Genomic DNA, 25,403 nt, shown 5'->3' on the forward strand with positions numbered 1-25,403 from the left:
AGCTTTTCCTGAAAGCTTTCCCTGCAGCCCAGTACATATGCACGCAGGCAGACAGACACACGCATGCACACACATGCACATGAGGTGGAGAAGGAAAACGGAACTGGTAACTGGGGCTGGCCAGAAGGAAGGCAGACCAGTGAGTGGCAAAAATGACCAGAGAAATTGACGTGTTCTGCAGCATCTAGGCTTCCAAATAATGGAGCACTTTCTCCCACTCAACCTTTCTCTCTCTACTGGCTCTCTTTTCAGATTGGGCTGCAAGGTTTTCCTGCTTTCCAAAACCCATGATCCTAGTTTCTTTTACGTGACAAACCCCACAGAAACAATTTACACTGAGAGAGGTATTCACATGTGCCCAAACAATTCAAAATATATAGATTTCACAAGCAATTCAAAATAAATGACCTTCTCATGGCTGAGTAAAATATCTTACTTTCCAACCAAAAATCACACTCCGCAGGCAATCAATCAATCAATCAATCAATCAATCAATCAATCAATCAATCAATCAATCAATCAATCAATGTGCACTTCCTTGTGCATCCTGTAGTTGATATTTTTAAAATCAATTTCAAACACTCTAAATCCCAATTCAAAGTTCAAAGTCCTTGGTCTACTCATGGATCTTTTCAACATGGAAACTATTTTTCATGCATAATGTTATGATTTCAGAATGTTCTTTGATTCAATTTAGTATGAGGTCAAATTGAAGTATGGAGGTCACATTCACAGTGTAGCTTCACTCAGGCTTAGTACAAGAAAGGGCTTGAACATACGACACATTTCGCTTGACTTCACACGGTACCCAAAGTGTACAGTGTACAGTCATTCAACCTGAGTGAATTTAGAGCATGCATGCAACCTTCATATTTCAATTTGATCCCCTTCCTTACCCATCAAAGAACTGTCTAGAAATGTAGCATAGCATTTTGGCTGCACAACGAGATACATTGTTCTGTTAGGAGATGTCAGGGTCAGTTCTGTTGCTTCGTGCTTTTAATACATGTTCTTTCTCTTCTTGTAGCTGAACCTGACTAATTCATGAGATTGTGCCTTTGAGTTGTGGTTTTATAGAAATGGATGGGTATCAGAAACCCTGAGTCAGTGGGACTCTGCTTTCTGAATACATTCCTACAGCAGAATGAAACCGCTGACTCATCTCTTCAAACAATGGGCAAGCTAAACTACGAGGTTGCACAAAAGCAGGAAAAAAACAATCTCTCCCCCACCCCACGGCAGAATATCATTAAGCAGACCTCAGGGGTTGGCTGCATGTATGTGTTTCAAACTGTCTTTCTTCTTTTCCATAGTTTTTGCTCCAATTATTTCTTTGGGATCCTTAGGCGCAGTTATGTTTTAATTACTGTGGTTTCTCTGGTTTTTATCGAGCATGCACACTGAGCTGTATATCAGAAGTTCAGGAAAGCGAGAAGCCTCATTGCAGCCTGTCAGAGAATCTCTCCAAGCTTTTGCAAAACAGACCACAGGAAAACTCTACCTTATATTATCAGTGTATCTTAGATCTCTGCATGGTGTCCATTCCCAGGCTTGGTAGAGCCAAAAGAATAGCTGAAGACAGCAAATATGCCAAGATTACATCTTGCGACAGGCAAAGAATATGCATTAAACTTGGTGTGGCGCTTGATTTCAAACATCTTGCTTGAATTATCACACGTTATTTCATGCCTGGCCAAAATATTATGATCACAACTCCGCAACCAAATATGGGAACAGTGGAGGCAGCCGAATAAGGCAACACGAGCTCACAGCCAGTGGATCCATTCAGTCTAGGCTGAGTCAGGACTGATTGAGGAGAAACTGAAAAATGAGCTGTGCTGAATGTGGAAAAGAAGACATGAGTGAATCAGAGAGGTGTAAGAATTCAGCAGATGATTCGGCTTAGCCCTTCGTGTTCTTTGATCCTGCATGAACCAAAGGCGTTACCATGACTCCTACAGGAAGCAGACAAGTCTTGATCGAGCAGCAGTATAGACTCTTCAAGCTGCCACTTTTCCTTGTTTGACAGAAAGCAGACTTGAGAGAGAGAGAGAGAGAACAGCCTGCCCTCTTCCAGCCAAAGTGAAATTCATTTGTTCTGTCCACCTTTTTCCATTTATCTGGAGCTGATGAAGAGAAAAAATAGCAGGATTTTGAGCCTTGTTTCCTTATAGCTGCGCCTTCACACAGTCAGTTAGCAGCTCTCAGCAAATTTTCAGTCAGCTCGCTGGTGTTTGTCACCCTCACCACCTCTTGACCTGCATATTCCAGACACATATGTAGTGCTCTGGTATGGATCACTCATTTCTATAGCACTTGTAGTGTGGAAAAAGCATTATTTGCATATTTCATTCATCCATTGGACCCTGGAAGGTCACTGTTACTTTTATTTTGCATATGTGGCAACAAAAGCAGAGAGTAGCTTCAAGAGCCTCTGCCAGGTCAAGGCAAGAAGAGACAAGATAAATAGATTTTAATTACAGTTTCCCAGGTTGGACTACTTTGATTATATTACATATTGTTACCCTTTGGTAAGCAGGCAAAGACCTTTCTCTTCAGGCAGGCCTTCTCTTAGTGACTGGCTATCTAAGGGAGGGGTGTCTTAAAATGAGGCTATTATGATTTTGTTGTTTTTAGTGTGTTTTTAGAACGGGTTTTATCTACTAGTTTTAATGTTATATTTGTTTAATTCTTTTTAAAATTGTGTAATAATTTATTAAGCTTAGATTTAGTACTGTTTGTTTTTTTTAATGCTGTAAGCTTCCTTGGGTCCTTTTCATGAGAAAGGCAGGGTATAAACATTTAAATAAATAATTAATATGTAAATAAATACTATTATACATAAGAAACATGTTTTTTAAAGTGTGTGATACATTTATGTGAAAGAAACCATATAGAATAAGTATAAAAATATGAAATATCAAACAAATGCTCTTTCTTTATCTCTGCAAGATATCTGAGCTAGAATCTTGTTATCTACACAGGGAGTAAAAAGGAATCACAAAATCATCTCCCTATTATATGACTAGTTGCAGGACTGAAGTGACAGCCAGTGCTAGACACAATAACACTGTTATTGGCAGAAAGCAGCAATGACTTGAAACTACTTCTGGTAAAAGTGAAAGAAGAAAATGCCAAAGTAGGACTGACTGAACCTTAAGAAGATAAAACTCATGCGCACAGAAGAATTAGACAATTTGGCTGGATAGCTCAGTGGTCTAAGTATCTGATTGTGGATCCAGAGGTTGGGAGTTCGATTCCCCACTGGGCCTCCTGGGATTAGAACCTGCCTGTTCAGACTTGGGCATGTTGCACAGTCTTAGGATGTTCCCAGAAGAGAATGGTAAACCACTTCTGAGTACTGCAGTGCTCCCTTATAGTCTCTTGAGGTCACAGGCTGACTGGTGTTAGCATGAGGGTGGTTTATTGAGCATAGAGGAATTTTTTGGTCCCAGACGAAGGGACCAAATGTTCACAAATGCTTACAAATATGTATGAAGGATTCCCTATATCTCAAAGAGACTGTCCAAACCAGTTTGCCCTAGATGATCCAATGGTTCAAAGGATGGCTATAATAATGCTGTAACGGATTCTCCTCATATACTATAACTACTATACAAGTAATTACCTGATATACATTCTTTTATTTGCATTTTGTATGTTTTACCCATAAAATATGTTTTTACGAGCTGATCACCTGACCGTAAGAAATAAAATACAATACTTCTGAGTACTCTCTATCTGGAAAAGCCTGAAAAGGATCATAGTAAGTTAGAATTGATTTGACGGCACGTGATTATAATTATTAATATGAAGAAATTGAAATTGTTAATGATTTTGTATACCTTGGTTCAGTCATTAATACAAACTGCAGCCAAGAAATCAGAAGAAGAATGAGACTCAGAAAGGCCACAGTGAAGGAACTGGAAAAAGATCATCAAGGTAGGGATGTGTCACTGGAGACCAAGACCAAGATTATCCACATTCTTGTATTTCTTATCACCATGGATGGGTGTGAATGCTGGATGCAAAGAAAGCTGTAAGAGAGAGAGAGAGAGAGAGAAAAGATTCTTGTGTAATATAGTGTCAGAGGAGAGTTTTGCAGATACTCTGGACTGTCAGAAAGACAAATAAATTGGTCCTACATAAAATTGAGCCTGAACTATCTCTGGAGGCAAAAATGATGAAACCAAAGCTTTGGAAGAAGTAGTAATGTTAGTAGTAATGTTAGTCTGTGATAGCATATCAGGCAAAACCAAAAGAAAAATAAAAAAAATAAAGCAGTCAAACTGCATAAATAAACTGAAGCTGTCATACTTTGGACACATCACGAGATAGCACAATTTGCTGGAAAAGACAATAATGCCGGGAAAAAATAGGTGGGATATAAATAAATAAATAAATAAATAAATAAATAAATAAATAAATAAATAAATAAATAAATAAATAAAGCTGAAGTCAAAAGGAAAAGAGGAAGACCAAATATGAGATAGACTGACAACCTACAGGAAGACAAAGGCTTGAGTTTACAAGAGCTGAGGTGAGTTGAAGACAGGGCATTTTGGATATTATTCTTGGGAGTGCCAAAGTTAGAGGAAACTTGACTGCAAGTAACAACAAAAAGAAAGATTCTTTAAGAAAGCGTTTGGAAAGAGGTGGGAATCTAATACCCGATTTGTTATTGCTTTTACAAATACGGCTCTTTTGTTTTTAAGTATATTTGGATAATGGCTTTAGGGCTAAGAGCTGGAGGCTGCATATAACGTATGTGTAAACAAAGTGACACTGATGCAAGACCTCTGTACAGCCAAGTGGAGGGAAGGTAGAACAATGCAGCCAGTGGAGTTCCATCATTTACCAAGCATTCCTAACAGTAGCAACTGGAAAGGAGACTGCAGCTTGCTACAGGAAAGACTTTGGCAACAAAAAAGGCCATTTGGCAGCACTTCATATCTTAACTGTAAAAGAAAACTCATAGGCTGAGCACACAATAGCTGAGGCATTGTCTGCTCTTTTCCAAGCATGAACCGTTTTCATTTGGATCCTGCTGACACAGCTGTGGTACTACTGTGGACAGGGTCAAAACCTGGCATGGCAACACCATCGAGTCACATTGACTGTGCACTATATTTAGCAAAAAGAAGTATAGCAATCCATAGCATACCAATTGCTTAACAGATGGGAAATGTTTGAGGGCCTGTCAAGCACATCAAATTACATGCTACCCTATACCTTATACTGTGGAGCTCTTGCTGAATGAACTCCCGTTGAAACCCCAAACGTTATCCATAAATGTTTGGAAGGATCAGAGATTTTATGGTCAAGGGAAAAAAAAGAGAAGTTGCCTTCATGTGTGCATTAAAAAAAATCATTTAAACCAAATACCCAGAACTGTGCCAAGAACATATGTTTTCACAATGTGGAAGCTTAAAGAATATGTTTTAAGCTCCTTATTGCCATTTTAAGTGTCATCACTCCTGCAGCTCCCATAATTCATACAGTAAATGAATGTTGGTCTTTATGCAATAGTAAAAACGTCTCTTTAAACACTGCCCAACACAGAACTACCAATTGATTTACAGTGAACATAATTCTCTTCTGGTGTGCAGGAAGAAAGAGTCCTTGTAGCTACCTTGAACTGTTGACAAGGGCAGAAAATATTAACATGTAAGATTGTATCTTAGAATAAATGAATATTTTTGCTTCATTGCTACAGCTTCAGAACAACTTGTAGCACACTTTCCAAAATCATAGGAAATTTTCGAATGGAAACTGATGGTCCATGCTTGCAGTTGTCCTGAGACATTGGCCTGAAAGGCCACACTGTTAAAATAGCAATTTATGTACAACGTTAAGAATCCAAATTCAAGAATCTTACAAAACTAAGTAATCAGTGCCATTTGTACACCTTTCCACATAGAAAACCAAGAGATTTAAATATATTTGCTGTAAATCTGCAATATTTGCTGTAAATCTGCAAATATAAAATCAACCTTATGGATCATCATCTAGCCCCTGTCAAGGAGGCATACTGCTCTGACTCTGCAACTGGATGCCCAAACCACTTGGCTTTAAAGTCTTCCTTTTTCATTGAAATGAAGTTGTGTGCCCCCCCCCCCCAATCAGAAAGGAAGGCTTTACTCAGCAGCAATCTTCCACTAACAATGATGTTTCAGCCAGTAATGCAGGCTCTTTCCTTTAGTTTAAAACATGTCTCCTTGGGTGTGTTGAGGTCCCCTCCTGCTCATTCCTGCTGACTGGGGCCAAGGCTTTTTGCCCCAAGGTCTGGACCTAGTTGCATCAGTGATCGTACCAATAGCTGCTGTTTGGAATGAATCATCAGCCAGGGCCATTTTATGCAGGCCATTTCACCTATACAGGTCTAGGGGAAACTCTACACTTTTGCAGGAAAATCATGGCTTTTTGGTCTGAGTGTGAGGTCAGGGTCAGCTGCCATTAGGCAGAGTGAGCTTGTTGCCTCATTCAGCTTTGGAGGATAGCAGTGAGGTGTTGGAGAAAGAAGTTGTGGGTACTGCATCCCCCTAAGAGAGCTGGTCTGGCTGAGGATACTGTCCTATTGCTATGGCCATAAATGGCTCATGGCTGGGGAGGGGGACTCCCCACAGATTTTGGGCAGAAGTGCCCCTTGTTCTAGTCCATGACACTCCCTGAGTTAAGGATGAAGTAAGATTCAAGTCTCCCTCTTCTGCAAATAGAGTGGTGGCTACATTTTATTCTTTGTCCCGAGGAGCAGAATGCCTCGGGCTGGTTCCACCCTGTTTACTTGAATCTTCAGACAATTATGGGTTCCCATCACATGAATGCATATAAGGATCAGCATGCTCTTTCTCTAACAAGTATTCCTTTTTAGGATAGGTCATTTTAAAAGTATGCTTTAGACTGTTTCTACAACTGTTTACTCAGCTCCTGTCCTGTAGTTTAAACCTTTCACAACTGAAATGCTTCCATCATGAGTAAGGGTCAAGGCAGTTCTGCAAACACAGGAGCAAAATTCTCTCAGGTGTAACATGCCTTACAGGCACGTTTCTTCTACTCCAGGAATTAAAGTCTGGGACTGAGTATTCTTTTACCATTCCCTCTTCTACTTATTTCCAGGGGGTAGCTACTGTAACTGTTGTAGTATGTTGTAGCAAAATCAAGTACTAAGTAGACTACAATCGTCAGAAGTGTATGTTAAAGTTGGTACCTACATATAGCAACCCTGATTGGGCTTTCAAGGTAAGTGAGATATTTTAGGAGTGGTTTTACCACTTCCACACCCTCAGTGAGCTTCCGTGGCTGAGTGAGGATTCCAACCATGAATTCTAGACCATCACTCTATCCACTACACCCCCTTGGGTATCCCAAATAAAATTTGGTACTCTTTAAGTTATAGGGACGTGGTGGCGCTGTGGGCTAAACCGCAGAAGCCTGTGCTGCAGGGTCAGAAGACCAAGCAGTCATAAGATCAAATCCACGCGACGGAGTGAGCGCCCGTCACTTGTCCCAGTTCCCACGAACCTAGAGGTTCGAAAGCATGCAAATGCGAGTAGATTAATAGGGACCACTTCGGTGGGAAGGTAACAGCGTTCTGTGTCTAAGTCGCACTAGCCATGTGACCACGTAAGATTGTCTTCGGACAAAACGCTGGCTCTATGGCTTGGAAACGAAGATGAGCACCGCCCCCTAGAGTCGAACACGACTGGACAAAAATTGTCAAGGGGAACCTTTACCTTTACCTTTACTCTTTAAGTTCCCACAAGACTCCATATTGTTCCTTCTGCTTATGTAGACAAAAGTCATAAGGCCTGGCACTCTATGTCTGGTTGTGCCCCAGTTCCGTGAGTGGTAAAAATCAACAGCACTTACCCTTTGTTTGGTTTCCTTTGAAACTAGACCACAGAAATTTCTCTTATGCAATATTTATATAATTAGGCACAGGGGAGCATACATGGCAATTGATAGTTTAACCTGGTAGCATGTCTCAGACAGGAGAGAAGATAGGTCAAGATCAAAAGATCTCCAAATAGCATCCAGACAATTATGAAGGATTTCCAGCTGTCTGTGGATTAATGACACTAATCTAAATTAAATAATAATTACATGCCATTAAGTCAATTCCTACTTATGGCAATCCTTTCCAGAGTTTTCTAGATAAACAGAGTACTCAGAAGTGGTTTCCCATTCTCTTATTCTGAGGGCACTCTGGTATTATACAGCTTGCCTTGGGCCCACACAAGTGGGGAATTGAACTGACAGCCATGTCTATCCAGCCAGCTAGAAATCTAATTAGGGTGATGAAATAAAACAAGTTTGAGAGAAAACAGGAGCAGATTTGTGTGTGGGATGACTCCTGCGCAAACCCTTGTTCTAGTTCAGGGGAGGCCCTCCTATTTTGCACCTGGCTCCAACAGATGGATCTTAAGGTTCTTGTGAAAATCAAAGTGGACTCTGCAAGCCTTAAGTCTACCAGTCTTTAAGCTAGAACATCTAGAGGCAAAAGTGCCATGCCCAAAATTATCCTTGTCTTCCGGTCTCCCTGGTCACAGTTGCTATGTTCCCTACAGTTTCTGTAGCAGGGAGCTTCCTCTACTTGTGGAGTTTCCATCCTCTATTGACTCCCCTGATTATGTTGGATTGACTATCCATGGATAGTCATTTAGTTGTTTCGCTATATTTCTACCTTGCCTTTTGTGCAAGTGAACTCAAGTGAGAGTTCATGGTTCACTTCTGTTTCACTTTGTCCTTGTAAACAACATTATGGGGTAGACCTGGCAGAAAAATGAGTCGCTGACTGAGAGTCATCCTGTCAGTTTCAAGGTCACTTGGCCCTGGATCTAACCAGTCTCATTCCAGAGGAATGGCATAATTTTGGGGGCACAGATAAATGTAACACTTTTTACCATGGATTCCCAATTCATGTGCTTCACACATTAATATGGTGAGAATGGCAGAAAGTTTTAGAATTCCTGAATTAATGTGGTAGTGGTTCCGGTTAGGATAATCACAGTAAATGGTTACTTATATAGCATCTGGCTGAGAAGCCAGAGGTTGGGAGTTCGATTCCCCACTGTGCCTCCCTGACAGGGGCTGGACTTGATGATCCATAGGGTCCCTTCCACCTCTGCAGTTCTAATGTTGGTTGTTGTTGTTGTTGTTGTTGTCTTTCACTAATTTGAAACATCAGCTTTCTGCCTCTCATTCTCTCTCTCGCTCTCTCTGCAATAATGTGTATGCACACACATATGTGCATGTTTATGTGTGTGTGTGAGAGAAAGATCCATGACTTAATTACAAATACAAAAAACAGTTGCATGCATGGTTAAGTGGGACACAGTAGCATCACTGCTCCTCAAATCTTTTCAGCAATCCCCACATTTATTTAAGGGGTATATTTGTATCTGTGTACATACTGCTGTATGAAAACTGCACCACTTTTCATGCACATGCACAGGACACATTTCATTTGACTTTAAAGCCTGCATCTTTAAATACTGGACAACACAAATTCTTCTACAATACATGACAGAAGCCAAGTTTTCCTATAATCTCTTTTTCAGCCGGTTTGCAGAGTGTCCCATAAGTAAGCTTTTCTTTCCTGCATTTTAAATCCCTCACTAACCGGAGTGGTCAAGAGGAACAAATGATCCTTGTCTGTTTTATTGCAACCTTTTAGAACTGGTCAGGAATCAGGTTTCCCATCCCACAGGAAATTCCAAACTCCTGACCTGAATTACACTTTTTGTTCTGAATCAGGAAGAAAACTTGACCTGCCTGCAAGGCTCCAAAAAGGGGAAATTTTCCATGATGAATTCATAGCCAGCAAGCACAACCCTTCCAAAGAGGGAAAAGAAGAGTTTTATTTCAGATTCCAACAAGAAAGATGTGACTATTTCCAGATTTATAGTTATGTCAACATGGGGTGTGTGTGTGATGACAATCAAAATTTTGTTCCAGTAGAAAATTGTGCCAGTGGGGGTGGAGTCTTATTTCCTGTCAAAACACTGTCATGCGAGAAAAGTTATTTTGTGTTGTGCAGTAGTATTGTTAAGAATTTCCTGACTGGGCTTAGTTTTACACCAAGAAGATTCCATTCCTTACCAATGAAAACTAACAAACAGCAGGGGGAAAGATGTTATGGTGCTTTATTGGTTAAATATAAAGGTAAATGTTCCCCTTGACATTTAGTCCAGTCGTGCCCGGCTATAAGGGGCGGTGCTCATCCCCATTTCCAAGCCTTACAGCCAGTGTTTGTCCAAAGACAGTTTCCATGGTCATGTGGCCAGCACGAGTAGAAACAGAGCACCGTTACCCTCCCACCAAAGTGGTACCTATGTATCTACTTGCATTTTTACATGCTTTCGAACTGCTAGGTTGGCAGGAGCTGGGACAAGCAGCGGGAGCTCACTCAGTCACGTGAATTCGATCTTATGACTTCTGGTCTTCTGACCTTGCAGCACAGAGGCTTCTGCTGTTTAACCTGCAGCAGCACCACGTCCCTTCATTTAAATATAGTTGATCAAATAAGTCCATGTATGTACAACAGTACATATCCATGCATTCTAATTTTCAGCATTTTTAAGAAGCACAGAGTTCTAGATGCTTGCCACAACTGATGCCATTGTCTCCTCCTCCTCATTATCATCATGATCTGTTATATCACCTGTTTCTTCCAAATATTTTCAGCTACAACTCCCAGTACATCTTGCCTGGCACCAGGGTAGAAAAGGTTGAGTTCTGTCATGCAAGGTATCTGTTCTGAGCAGTCAGAAATTTCACGATGTTTAAATAGCTAAGTCTCACTTTACAGAAGTTAGTTTATTATCTGAATGATTTCCCAGTCCAAGTTTTTAATAATTAAGAGCCATAGAACAGAGGGTAGGAGCCATGATATTTCCCATCAACAGTTAGTGTTCCTTGGGCAGCCAACTAGCCATTGTATAAAATACATGGTATTTCAGTTTAAACGACAGTAATCAGGATCCTTGTATTGCACATTTTGTGCAAATCTCTCTCTCTCCCCCCCCCCCCCATTTTGATAGTGAATCATCTCCATTTTTTGCTGGGCACATGGACACCTAAAGATTAAGGAAGCACCAGAACTCAGTGTCAGAACTCATGCTTTCTACGAGGTTCTTCTGGTTCAACCCCTGCTATTTCCACTTTAAATGATCTGGTATCAGCTGATGGGACTACAGACAGCTGCTGACAGTCAGAGTTGTCAAGATTTGCCTGTGTTTAATGCAGTTTCCTATGTTCATTCCCTGAGAGGATCTGCTAGATTTCAGTGGAATCACTTCTGTTTAATTTCAGGAAACTGTGAATGGTTCTGTACTATAGTTCCAAAATAATTCCCATCCTTTTGTACTGTGTAACAATCCAATTAACCAAAAGAATCTCTTTATTATTGGAAGTATTACCCTTGTTCCCTCTCTTTTCTATATTTTCATTTTATATTTTTAAGTGCTCCGTGAGAAGATTATTAAAAGAGTTTCACCACCATACCTATTTGCTCCTCTGTTTTGTTTGTTACTAACATAGAGACAGAACACAGATCCCCAAATTCATTATATCAGCTGTAATATCGTCATTTCAGGCTGCAGTATTTTTCCAGTTTATTTCCCATATTCAAAGCCAAGTCACAGGGCAGTTTTGTCTTCAGACGCTCTAAGTTCAGCTTCTGCTGGCACTGAAATCAATAACTCTAGTTCAAAGCAATTTTGCCTCTCCCTTAATGCCGCAGTAATGCCGCAAAGGCTTTGATTAAAGGCCTTTCTGCATGGCAGATATTCTATCCCTGCCTCTCATTAATTGTTGCACAACCACATGCTTTCCTTTAAGGATATATAGATGTTAAAAAGACTGTTACAACATTTTGTATCTAAGGAAACATGCTTCCTCGGATAGCATATTCCTTGCCCCTAGGACCTGCCGTGAAGATTTGGTTGCGTGCTTAGTGAACGGGTGGTTTGATCCTTAAGATGAAATCTGCTTCAAAAATGGGAGTCTGTAATCTTGCTTCTCTGCTCCTTTACACAGCTGGATCAATGCATTTTGATGCCTAAGGCAGAGCCTGAAATAGTGCCCCTACCCACTCAGGTCAGGATGCAGAGCACCCGAAGAGGATCAAGTCTAGCAAGAACATGTCACATTCAAATCTCTCCACCCCAAGCAGCAAAGAAACACAATAATAACAACTTAAACGAGTAATGATTGTCTGCCCTTTTATGACACCAAAAATCCATGCTTGAGACATTCTATTTGCACACTGTCTAACAGCAGAGGCTGGTACTTCCTTTGTGAAAATTACTGCAACTCAGTCATTTGGATTGTGTATGTAACCCCTGTATATGAATTCCTATAAGACTTGTTCTTTCTTAGGCATAGGCTGATACCTGTATAATATACCATATACCTTGGAATATGGCAGTGTGAGAAGGAACAAGCCCCACCAGGAACGAGGAGGGTGAGCTGTCCCCTCAAATGTCTACTACTGAGGGATACGAAACTGTTTACACGATGTTACCTGCAATGACCCAATTAAGAGTGCAGGAGGGAAAGAGCGGGAAAGAAAAGGAGCAAAAGAGCAAGAAAGCAATGGTTGGGATGGATGCCTAAAAGGAAGAGCTAAAAGGAGAGGTGGATTTGGAGACAGAGGTAGAACGGGAGGAGAGAGTGAAGGAAAGGAGTGGTAACAAGGACGAGGATATACCATTGGAATGGGGATGGATGGAAATGGAGGATCCCTGTGCTTGAGAGAGAGTCAAGATGAAATTGCCTCTTGAAGAAATAGAGATGAGGCAACCATACCGGGCGGCCATTCAACCCAAGGCTAAGAAAGAGAAAGGGAGAATAGAAAACCTTAAGGAGGGGAAATAGCTGTGCAGCTGGGGGAAGTAGAGGCGATAGAATGGAACGTTTACATGTTACCTGGAAGAAGGGTGTCCGACTGTTGCCGATGAGTTGCCCCACAACACCCATGGAAGTTTAACGTTTATTATTAACCTTCACTGAGCTAAAATATCTAATCTATTCATGTTAATGTTGGGACATTTAACACATTGATACAAATTTATTTATATTAAGCTGTGGTTGTGTTAATAATTCTGCTAATATTGACAAAGAGGACAACATATAATACACAGGTTGATGCTGTCTCCCACAAGTGACCCATTTTGTAGTGGTTCCTTCTGAAGTGCTTTTTGGGAAGTTAGATTGCTTCAATCTAGCGTTGTTTACATGTATACAAAACCCACAATCCAACTGCTGATTGGAGCTAATGGGATTTGTAGTTTAACGTACCTGGAAGGTGTCAGGTTGCACAGGGATGTCCTTAAGGCATGTAATCTAACAACATATGCAATTAAATTTTTGTCACTGATCTGCCGTCTTTCCTCTCTTCTTCCCTCCCTTTCCCCAGCAAGATGCATGGATTGTTCAAGAAAGAATGGCATAAAACTTCTGCCTAAAAACATCTTAAAATCTCCTTTAAAAATAACTTCTTAAAAAATCTTTTTTAAAAAAATGTAAGTACTTACACCAAAACTACAAACTTCATTACCACCTCCATACGGTATTTTTGAAATTTTAATTCCATTGTGTCCTCGTTACAAAAAAAAGGAACATGTTATAGGTTACTTTGTTAGTTTATTACTGTCTATCTTCTGAATCAAATACAAGATTAGGAATTTTCAGTGATTACCTGCTGTTCCTTTATTCAGTGGTTCTTCTGCATATGCTGCTTTTCCAAACTCACTCTCTCTTCTCACTAAATAATTTCAGCCACAGTTCTAGGTTGGTTTGCAACCTCTTCAACATTAGGGTAATAGTTTGCAAAACATCTCTCAATCCATAACAATATTGGCCACCCTTGTGATGTTATATGCACATGATGTGACTTTTATTTTCACCCTTCTACCCGTAAGGCAAAACACTGCCTTAATGTGAGGAAGCGTTTTCTCTCTCAGGCAAGAAACCTGAGCCTATGCCTGTGCTTGGAAGTAAAAGATCCTTCATCAACTCCTGTGTTCCTATCAAAGAATTATCAATGCTCCCTCTAGTGGAAATTGGGAGATCACAAACGGTGCAAGGGGGTCGCCAACAAGATAAAACAAATCAACCTGAAGGGAAAAAATACATAATTTTGTCTTTAAAATATTTTTAATTAATTCATTTGCTAGCTTGTGGTGCCCGGAACAGTTCTGTATTTCACATGGTGAATATCATTGCTTCCTGCATATGCCTTTAAACATCCCAATGTTTGGTGTCAAATGTACAGGTGTGTGCAAGTACATAAACAGATGTGATTTAGGTATCGGTCTACGGAGCCAGAGATACGGAGTTCAATTCACCCATTGTGTTTCCTACAAGTAGAGCCAGCCTGGGTGGCCTTGGGCAGGCTGCACAGTCTCAGGATGCCCCCCACCCACCCAAGAAGAAGGGAACCCACTTCTGTGTATTGTCTACCTGAAAAACCTGAAAAGGTTTTTATAAGTCAGAATCGACTTCACGGCAAACAATTATTATTAAAGATGTATATATGTATGTGTGAGAGAGTCGCTTACCTGTTACATATCCACAAAAAATTGTGGCACCTTAAAGGCTAAAGGGTTTATTTCAATGTGAGTTTTCATAGATTCCTGTGTCTGAGGAAGTGGATTGTAATCCATCAAAGCTGACACTGCAATAAATCTGTTAGTTTTAAAAGTGCCATAGCTGTTTTGTTTGTATTTCACATGTTGAAACAAACCTAACACAGTTATCTTATTGAAAACATCCATCTCTCAAATACTGACCATGGGAAACCCATCAACTGCATAGAATGCAATTCCATCCACAGACAGAAAGCACATCTCCAGGTATTCTACTCCACAGAACGACAGCAGGCGTGCTAATACAAAACTCACATTTATTTTGAGACAAGAAATGATCTCTCCTCATTTCTCACTATTCACCTTCCATGAAAGACCTGGGATCCAGCATTGTAAGGATGGAAGAAAAAATTCCCCCTAATCATTTTTTCTACACCATGCATATGGTGAATAATAATAATGGCATGCCATCAAGTCAGTTCTGACATGGCAAACCTTTGCAGGGTTTTGTAGACAGAGAATACTCAGAAGTAGTTTACCATTCACTTTTCCTGGGGGTGTCCTGGGACTGTGCAGCTTGCCCAAGGTCACACAGATTGGGTCTACTTACAAGAAGCACAGTGGGGAATTGAACTCCCAGCCTCTGATTCCACAGCCAGATACAGAAATCACTGAGCTGTTCAGCCAGCCATGGGAGTAGTTGGTGAAAAACATCGGTTAGAGAGGGGGAAATAGCATCTTATCCATCAGCTATCTCAAGGAATGGGCAACTGTAGCACTTCAGCTGCTTTTGACCTACCAAACCCATCTGTCTTAGCCAGTGTAGCTCAACTGGTGAGGTATTGTGGAAGTTGCAATCTTAAAAATTACAAGAGCCTCGTGGCGCAGTGGTTAAAACGCTCTACTGCAGCTAAAACTGTGCTCACGACCTGGGGTTCAAATCCCAGGTAGCCGGCTCAAGGTTGACTCAGCCTTCCATCCTTCCAAGGTCGGTAAAATGAGTACCCAGCTTGCTGGGGGGGCAATGTGTAGCCTATATAATTACAAAATTGTAAACAGCCCGGAGAGTGCTTGTAGCACTATGGGGTGGTATATAAATCCAATAAATAAATAAATAAATAAACTCTCACACTACTTCACCATTTGGTGGGTCATCAGATAATTACTCGTTCGTGATCTAGCTAATAATCAGTAAGAGCCTATGTCCTAATAACCTCTGGTTTTAGAGAGAAGCCTGTTCAGGCCGGCCAGGTGTGTTTCAACCAAAGAGGATTAACTGTAGTTTCAGTGCTCCCAAAATAACTATTTTAATATGAATACCTCCTGTCCCAATTCAATAGCATTACTCTTTTGAACAGATACCTTGATTATAAGGGTATCACAGCTAATGGGTGTTGCAGTTCTTGGAAGACAAGTTAGGCTTATGCAGCTTTCCCCACTAACAACAGTTTTTGTGAACAAAAGACTTGGTTTGTTCTGATGGGATAGGTAAATACCGTGTTATGTAATAAGCTTAATTTGTACACATAATAAGCATTTTAATCTTCCATCACAGCATCCACGTATGTTGCAGAACTAGCTTTGTGATATACTATGAACAGTAATTAAATCCAGAATCAACCATACTTAGAAACTTAGGATAGGCATATTTCTTTTGCTGGACTTGCTCTAAGTGCGACAATATCTGGACCTTTTCCAATGTGATTCTTCCTTTACCGCTCTTTACTTCTTGCTCAACCCCTTTATACAGCTTTGTAACCTGTGATATGGGATGGACTATAAATGTTGAAAGCGGGCTGGATAGATTTAGGTATCTGTCTATGGAGCCAGAAGTTGGGCTTTCTATACCCCTCCATGCCTCCTGCGAGTAGAGCCAGCCTGTGTGGCCTTGGGCAAGCAGCACAGTCCCAGGACAACCCTGAAGAAGTACTTCTGAGTACTCTTTAGGTACCTGAAAAACCTTGAAAAGGGTCCCTTGTCAGAACTGACTTTACAACACGTTGTTGTTGAAAGAGAGAGAGAATTGCTTTAACTTAACACTGATTAATTTTTCAAGGTTTTGGATACAACCCCTTCTTCTATTCAGACATAAATCTCAAACAATTCCTGAAGAGTCCAATGATACTTATAGGTATGGTTAAAACTGCAATCCTAGTCAATAAAAACTCCAATAGTATATGTTAAACAGAGAGCAGACTATATAAATTTAAGAGTATTGGAGGGGAGGGGGAGTTGTCTTGACTGTTAGTTTTGGCATATCGTTTCCATCACAGGCTCCTGCTTGTTGGAATGTATAGCTCAGTGTTGAGAATTCTTTCTTGGCTGAAAGTTGGTTCATATGATATCAGTCTTGGGAGTTACGTTTCCGCCACTAATACTGAAAAATGTAAATCAGCTGCCTGTTTCTAAAATGTATGAAATTGGGTGGGAACAGTGGAAAGATTATCTTTAGGTATTGGTATTCTGTATTAGCAGTATACAGTAGTTTATTTCCATTCAAGCAATTAGTTCTCAGTGTTGTGAATAGCAACGGTTTAATCTAATATGTGACCGGGTCTTAGGAGCTGTGCAAACTCATCAATGATATATCTCCTGGGGCCTACTAGAGGCAGTGGAACTGAATTTGCTTTGTCTCATTCAGCCAGGGATGAATTAACTTACTACAGCTGCACATAAAGCCAAGACCAAATGGAAAAGATTAAAAACTTAGACAGATGTTTTCCATGCACATGAACATTCATGGACTGGACTATGGATTTTCTAGTTCCCAGTCTGCTCTCCCCCGGCATCTGAAATAGATCCATTTTGACAGTTTAGAAGAGCATCCATCAACTTTCTACTTCCAATTGTCACTTAGGCCTTGTGTCTGCATTAATCCTATTCCACCTGGGACCGAAGGCCTGCAAATACACCACACAACGCTTCCAAAATTTAGATTCATGATACCAGAACGTTGCAAATGGTAGACTATAGAAAAGGTAAATTTTCAACAATAATTCCTGGTATCCCCTAGCAACCATGGCCACTGGCAATGGAGGCTGGGGTGGTGGTGATTCTGGAAGTTGCAGTCTAAAAGCAATTTCTTCAGGATTCTGATAAATGGCCAGAGAGCAGGGTCATTTGCAGGAGGTGTTTTCTTAGAAAAACTATTGCTTCTAGAATGACTGTGTGGACAGCAAAAATGTCGAACCCAATGAATCCTAAGGAGTGACTACATTGACCACTCTTTGTGGCCTTCATAGATCTCACAAAGGCCTTTGATTTGGTTGGCAGGGACGGCCTTTTTAAAATACTTCCCAAGATTGGATGTCCACCTTGACTCCTTAACATCATTAGGTCCTTTCATGAGGAAATGAAGGGCACTGTAGTTTTTGATGACTCAATATCAGATCCCTTTGACATCCAGTGAAACAGGGCTGTGTCCTCACTCCGACCCTGTTTGGGATCTTTTTTGCTGTCATGCTGAAACACACCTTTGGAAAGGCAACAGAAGGTGTCTATCTCCGGACTTCTTCTGCCGATGACGCAGCTCTTGTTGCCCATTCTGCTGAAGACCTCCAACAACTCATGAATCATTTTAGCAAGGCCTGCCAAGACTTTGGATTAACAATCGGCCTGAAGAAAACATAAGTCATGGCCCAGGGCATGGACTCACCTCCCTCTATTACCATCTCCACGCAAAAATTGGAGGTTGTTCATGACTTTGTGTACCTTGGCTTAATGATCGCTGACACTTTCTCCCTAGATGTCGAGCTGGATAAACGCGTTGGCAAAGCAGCTACCATGTTCTCTAGATTCACAAAGAGAGTAAGGCTTAATAAGAAGCTGACGGCATATACCAAGGTCCAGGTCTATAGAGCCTGTGTCCTGAGCACACTCCTGTACTGCAGTGACTCCTGGACCCTTCGTGCACAGCAGGAGAGGAAGCTGAACACGTACCATATGTGTTGTCTCTGACACATTTATGGTATCACCTAGCAGGACAAAGTTCCAAATAGAGTTATCCTAGAACAAGCTGAAATTTTTAGTATGTATACATTACTGAAACAGCGACATCTACGTTGGCTTGGGCATGTCGTGAGAATGGCTGATGGTCGGATTCCAAAAGATCTCCTGTATGGAGAATTAGTGCACGGAAATCACCCCAGAGGGAGACCATACTTGCGATACAAGGATATCTGCAAGTCGGATCTGAAGGCTTTAGGAATGGACCTCAACAGATGGGAAACCTTGACATCTGTGCATTCAGCCTGGTGGCAGGCGGTGCATCATGACCTCTCCCAATATGATGAGACACTTGTCCAGCAGGCTGAGGCAAAGAGGCAGCCCCAAATCCGGCAAAATCAGGGAGCTGGACAGGGGACATATTGTATTTGTCTTCAGTGTGGAAGGGATTGCACTCTTGAATTGGCCTTCTCAGCCACACTAGACACTGTTCCAAGTCCTCCTTACATGTTACCATAGTCTCTCGAGACTGAAGGATGCCTAATGACAGCACCTTGTGAAAGGCACCTTCTACTGTTGCAGCTCCATACAGCAATTTGGCTCTGTCCCTACTGACTCATGCAAATTGTCGCTTGGATGGCTACAGCACTTTAACCAGTTGAAAGTTGATTTGAGAAACTGCACATTAAAGCAGATCAAACCACAGTTCCCTCACTGTGTAGTCACACCCTAAGTCTGTACAATAATGTTTATCCCAGTGCAAGCCTGCTGCTTGCCAAGCTGTTCCTTAGCTGGAGCAGAAAAGAATTTTAGATTTTTGTACTCTGGCTCGGAGAGGTGTGCTTTAAATTGGGCTGATGGCAGCCAAGCACACTAGGAACTGAACCACCCTTCTGCACAGGACTAGAATGAGAAATGGAATGGAAATCTGGAAAAAAAACCAAAGGAGGATAATTTAAAGGTAGGGTAATTTATGTGGCAATAAGGAAGTGGTACAATATCAGGAAGTCTGGCAGGGCCAGAGTTTAGCTGTTATCTGAGTTGAACTCCAGCCTTCACCTGACAATATTTATAGTTAGAGAAAGTTCTCCATAAGGGTGCATTTTGAATATTCACCTGCCATTCTCAAAGTAAGGAAATACAAACTCCTGAAGCAAAATCTTACTTGAAAAAAAAAGAGAAAGTAGTTGGGGCATAATATTTTTATGATCAGTTATGTGAGAGACAATGTTTCTAAAAAGCAAGTTTTCCTTTTTCCTTCCCCGGCCAGCAGACATTGCTGGCTTAACTTGTTCATAATTTCAAAGTCCCTAGACCTATGAAGCCTGTGTGTAATAAATGTTCCTACTGACAATCTTCATTGCTAAAATTGACTATAAAAAAGGAACTGTAGTGCAGAAAAACTCTTACCAGTCTGGAAAGAACAAATAGAAAGCACACATTAAATAAACACTGGCTTTGACTAAAATATTTTGCTGCCTTCCACTACTGGTTGCCCTCTGACTCCAGCCCCCAGTTAGGCTCCAGTGTAACCACTACCCTGCTCTCCTCACTTACTCCCTTTATTCCTTCCTTGCCTTCTCCTCAACCCCTACAGGTTCTCGTGCTTCCTTTACTTTAGCCGTAACCTTTGTTTTATTTGCCTTGAAGCTTGCAAAAGGTTCTGCAGCCCCAGGGTCCCCCAGGCTAGTGTTTTTCTCTCCATTTGTGTTGTAAATCTCCATTGGTAACTAGAGTCTGTATCTGTGGCTGACAGTCCTATTGGCATCTTCCATGGGTAAAAGGGGCATGGGTTAAACCAGAGGTATCCCAGTATTGAAGGTATAGGAGAAGGAGGACACCCAACCCTGGGCCCCACAAAGATCCCTTCGCATCCTTCCTGAAGCAAAGTGCCCATCTTCACTCCCATTCTACATTCAGAAGCTGATCAGATTGGGTGGTGGTTTTGACTTTACCAATGGCAACAGGACATCACCTTCCTCTGAGCTCAAGGGCAGAAACCTACTTTGGAGGAGCAGATGGTGCTCAATGTAAGCTGAACTTATAGCTGGCTGGAGATGTTGCAAGTTCCTCCCAGGGCTTGGGAGTTCAATTCCTGGGAGAAGAGTTAGCGTATAGAACCTTGGGGAAGTGACACAATCTCAGAGCACCACCAGAAGGAGGAACTGGTAAACCACTTCTGAAGGCTATACACCTAGAAAACTCTGGAAGGGACTGCTATAAATTGGAACTGACCTGACAGCACACAATTTATGTATATGACACATAAATTCTGTTTCCTAATATCTCTCTGTCATTACCTACCCCTGGAAGCCTGTCTGCTTCTCAAGGTGTCTGCTTAATAGTAGGACTGGCCCCAAGTAAAAGCCAGCCAGCACAATGCCCGAATTGCACCTATCTCATCTCATTTGGGAATCTAAACAGGGTTAGACCAGCTTAGGGCATGGGTGGGAGACCAACAGGTTAAAATAGCAGGGATCTAGACGTAGGGTTAGGAAAGAGTCCTCCTTACAGTCCTGCAAAGCTGCTGGCCATCAGAATCAACAATAGCAGGCAACAGGAGTCCATGGCCTGACCAAAAGCAGCTTCTGAATTCCTAACCAATTCTCAAAGTAAGAAGAAATAAAAATAACTGGGGAACCTATAAACTTCCTTCTTGAGCACTCATACATCCATTGGTGTTGCTCACACCTCTGATGAGTCACAGAGGTAATCCCCTATTCTTTGCAAATGAACTGCTTCTTAATCTATATCTTTTCCAATGCCCTTTTCATCCTTCTCACACTCCTGCTCTGCAATCACAGGAAATACTACTCTTAATGCCACCTGGCTTTGTGTATGTACGTTACGGGAGGCACCTGCAACATTTTTTTTCTTGGGTTAGGGCTCACTGAGAACATCTGCACTAGAGGGAGGTTATTCTGTGCAAGGTGTTAAGAGATATTACTATAGAGGTTAACATGAAAAACTTGTAATGGATACAGGAGGCATTTATAGGATTAACTAGCAAGCATCTAACCTAAAGCTATATATCCAGGTTCACATAAATGGTTATAAGCCAGACTTATTCATCAATCTGAACAACTATTTAGTTGTCCTCCTACCTTAATGTCCAAATTAGTTTACAACATAAGGTTAAAGCAAATTAAAAAGAATAAATAAAAGTACAATAATCATAGAACCATAAAGACAGCAACCATATATATGTTTTCATTAGCTACTACAGTAATTGTCTTCTACTAATTGTCTTTCCAAAGCTCACCTCTGACAAGAAAAATATTCAGTCCTTCAAGAAATGTCTGTATTGCTTCTGTGTCTATGAGTCAAAACACAAGGAAATGGCCCCACAGTGCCTTATCATTTCTGCATAGCCAGCAGGAAAATAGATGCCAAGCTTTATATAGCAAAGGCCAGTCTGGATGGTGACACCAGAGTCAGCAGTCAAGATGGTCTGTGTGATCTCCTCTTATGAATATTATCATTTGCAAAGAGGCATCAAGCAAAGGAAGATCCCAGAACATAACTTCATATTCATAAACCAGGGTGTGTGTTTTTCTGAAAGATTGAGTTTTCTATCTTTTGAAAACTGAAATTTGATAACACACAATACACCCACATTTACTATGGAAGGTTTAAAGAGGTACAATTGTTCTTAGGCACGTATAGGTAGTTATCAAAAAAGAGAATGCTTCAGAATTCAGTAGTATCAAGAATGCTTCTGTGTAATATCTCTACAGGTGATCCTGCCTGCCAGCGTATTCAGAGGAAAGCCCATCTGAGTTCAATCACACTTATTCCTGCGGTAAGCCTATAGTCCTACAACTCTTGCCCAGAAGTAAGGCTTTCATCTCAAAGAGACAAATTGCTGAGTTCATAGGTGTCAAACTGCAGGCTAAACTTATTTTTTGGGAATACGTCCTAATGAACTGAACGGGGATAATGCTGAAGTACACAGACACTGATTTGCTTTTTCTAAGTACCTGAGAAATGAAGAAAGCAAGTGAGGGAAGATTTCTTTTGGATTACTGAAGTTGCAAAACATTTTGGAGAAGCACTCTCTTGGTCTTTGTCTGTCTGTCTGTCCATCTGTCTGTCTCTCCTCATGGCTCTGGATGTGTGTGAGCACTTAATTCATATTTTTCCTGCAGCATTTTCTCCTCCATATACCCCACTGATATAAACAAATTTATATTTACAAAAGGAGCCGTGTCGTCCTTCCTTTTACTATGATCAAAATGCAAGATAATTATACCTTTGTTATAGAAGAGATGAATTATGTATAGCTAGTTTCTTCAAAGTTATGAGTAAATGTAGACAGTGTAATTACTGAAATGAACAAAATTAATCAACACAGAAACTTAAACACCCTGCCACTGGATGTAAAAAGCATTTTAAGTAGCAGTTGATTAGTTTTTCAGGCTCTAATCAAAATAGTAAGTCAACAAAGAGAAACAAGGAAAAGAAACAGAAAGAAAGCCGCAAGACAAGTGACCTTGGTTCAGAACAAAGGAGAATGTCCATCAGTGTGTCCGATGAGACGTCAGCTGCTTTTTTCCAGCAGTGGCTTATGAACTTTGGAGTTGAAATGTATACCCAAAGCTAAAATTACACACACCAATCCCTCTTGGAAAGACTTTGAAAATCTAGTCTGACAACTTTCTTCTGAATAGTTTAATCTGTTTGCAGTGAGGAAAGCCATTTGATATGCATTGGCATGCTATTGATTATCCTAGCAATTACCAAAGCATATGATTCATTGGACTAAATATAGACTCAGCTCAATACTATTGTCAAATTTCTTTCCTTCCTGTAAAGCAGGTGTTGCCTGGAGAGAAGAGCGTTTCCTGTTTCTCTTTGTCACCACTTTCTCATGTAGTCCTTGCAGCTGCTGGAGATTAAAGGGCAGCACAGATTGGTTTATGTGGGACAATTGTATAGTCTGATCACAGTAGTCCATCCATAGGAACTGGCTAAAAGGGAGACCTTTCTGAATCCATTCAGAATGAAAGGAAAGGGGAAGAGCACAGTAAGGAAGCAAATAACATTGATGAGTACCAAGACCATCATAGCACATTGATTGTTGACAAGAAGAGCATAACAGAGCAAATAAGTCGACCTGACTAATGTTAATCTCTGTTGTATAATTGAAACATGTTTCTGGCCACATACTAAACAGATTTAAGGATGCGTAATGTGCATTTGTCCTAGTGGGAGATGTCAGCATGTAGTTAAATGGCCTCCACCAAGATGCTATGTAAACGAAAAGCACTTAAATTAGCTAGATCACTCATTTTCAACCTTTTAAAAACCTTACATTCTTCCAATCACTCTAGCTCTATTCTGGCCATCTATTTATAGAGTTCTTCTTAACCTGTGATCAGAAGGAATAGGCTAACCCAAGCCCAATAATCAAATATGAACCATGAAGGCTGCTATATTTTTAATGAAAATATAATGGCCAGTATCTTGTTCAATATTTACCCCCAACTGCAGAATCTGCTGTGGCCACCTGACAAGGCAGCCAGCATGTGCAGTCACATGTGTGATCACGTGACCTGTCAACTCGCCATGGCAACTTCAACTTCAAACTCTGCAACTGTAAATACTGAACAGGATAATGGCCAATATGCATGGTATACGTGCATTCTTTTTCAAATACCTGTACAACAAGCTCAGTTTAGCTGAGCGGCCTAATATAACATGGCTTCTTTTCCACAAGCCTGAACAGCAATTGGATCTTGTCTGTCCTGCCTGGACTTCAAGATGTTGCTGCAAAGGCTTCCTGGGGCTTGGAACCTGTATAGCTGGCTACATGGCTGTGACTCATTTGGAAGGAATGAGACAAATCTATGCATCATTCATCTTTCTTGTCTCACAAATCAGCCTTAGTGCTTGATGGTTCTGTCTGCTTTTTAAGGGATTGATTCTGTCCTTGATCTTTTTTCGGAATGCTGGGCTGTATTATCCAGGCTCCACTTTGTCAGTTTACACAGTCCTCTTTTATCTGCATTCACTCACTTTGCTTCCTGATGTTATCATGTCTCTGTGAAATGTATTTCTAATCGGTTTTGGAAGCTGTTACATAGGCCTGACCTGTACGTTGCAGGTCGAGGAGCTGTTGTATTATGGCTTTCTCCTGAGAAGACACTTAGAGGACTAAACTGTGCTGTTCAGCCTGATGGTTGTTGCTCAAGCACTTATTCCTGAGGAGACATGCCTAGAATTGAGTTGCAAGTTATATGCTTCATGAGAAAATGTTCATTTAGTCCCACCCACTGGGAGCAGCCATTTTAATTTGCCACAGTGCTGCAGAGCAATTGGGCAATTGTATATCCTACAATATATCCTACGGTATATCCTACAATGCTCCCAAACCTTTGGAGTATTGTAGGGTATTTAAATTAAGAAGGCATTTTGCTACTGGCTGCTTCAAACCTGGAGTCAATTTGATAGCACTACTGGGTTCTTGTGCTGACCAAATAGTTCAAATCCAAGTTGAACTTTTTGAATTCTCTTGTGGTAAGCTTGTCAGGTCAGCTGGAGTACTGAGTAAATCAAGCGTATTTGTTCTTTGTTCAAGGAGAGGTGACATTTTGCGGCTGTTCCTGACAAGACTGAACAGCTTCAGCCTGTCCGGTTTGCATAGCAACCCCTCCCTTTCCCTTTTCAGTCTAAAGAATCCCACCAAACAATCTGAGATTTATCCACCTAGTGACATTTAGCATATGTTAGGGGGAAAAAATGCCAGATATTGTGCAGTCATATGTCATTTTTTAAAAAATGTGTGTCTTCTGGTTCTGAGTTCATGCTCAGTCCGCGCAAGGCTATACACTCTCAGCAATACAGAGCCCACATTAACATTGCTGT

At 41.0% G+C, this 25,403-nt stretch overlaps 1 long non-coding RNA gene across 1 annotated transcript; it reads right to left on the minus strand.

The window, feature by feature from the left end:
• Positions 1 to 2,654: 2,654 nt before the first annotated feature.
• Positions 2,655 to 23,928, minus strand: LOC144587802 (uncharacterized). The gene is made up of 2 exons (XR_013542952.1): positions 13,703 to 23,928; positions 2,655 to 4,037 (listed from the first exon to the last, which is right to left on the minus strand). It is a non-coding gene; the product is annotated as an uncharacterized LOC144587802 (long non-coding RNA).
• Between the last annotated feature and the right edge of the window lie 1,475 nt (positions 23,929 to 25,403).

This window comes from Pogona vitticeps, chromosome 3 (assembly GCF_051106095.1).
Source record: "Pogona vitticeps strain Pit_001003342236 chromosome 3, PviZW2.1, whole genome shotgun sequence".
Lineage (NCBI taxonomy): Eukaryota > Metazoa > Chordata > Lepidosauria > Squamata > Agamidae > Pogona > Pogona vitticeps.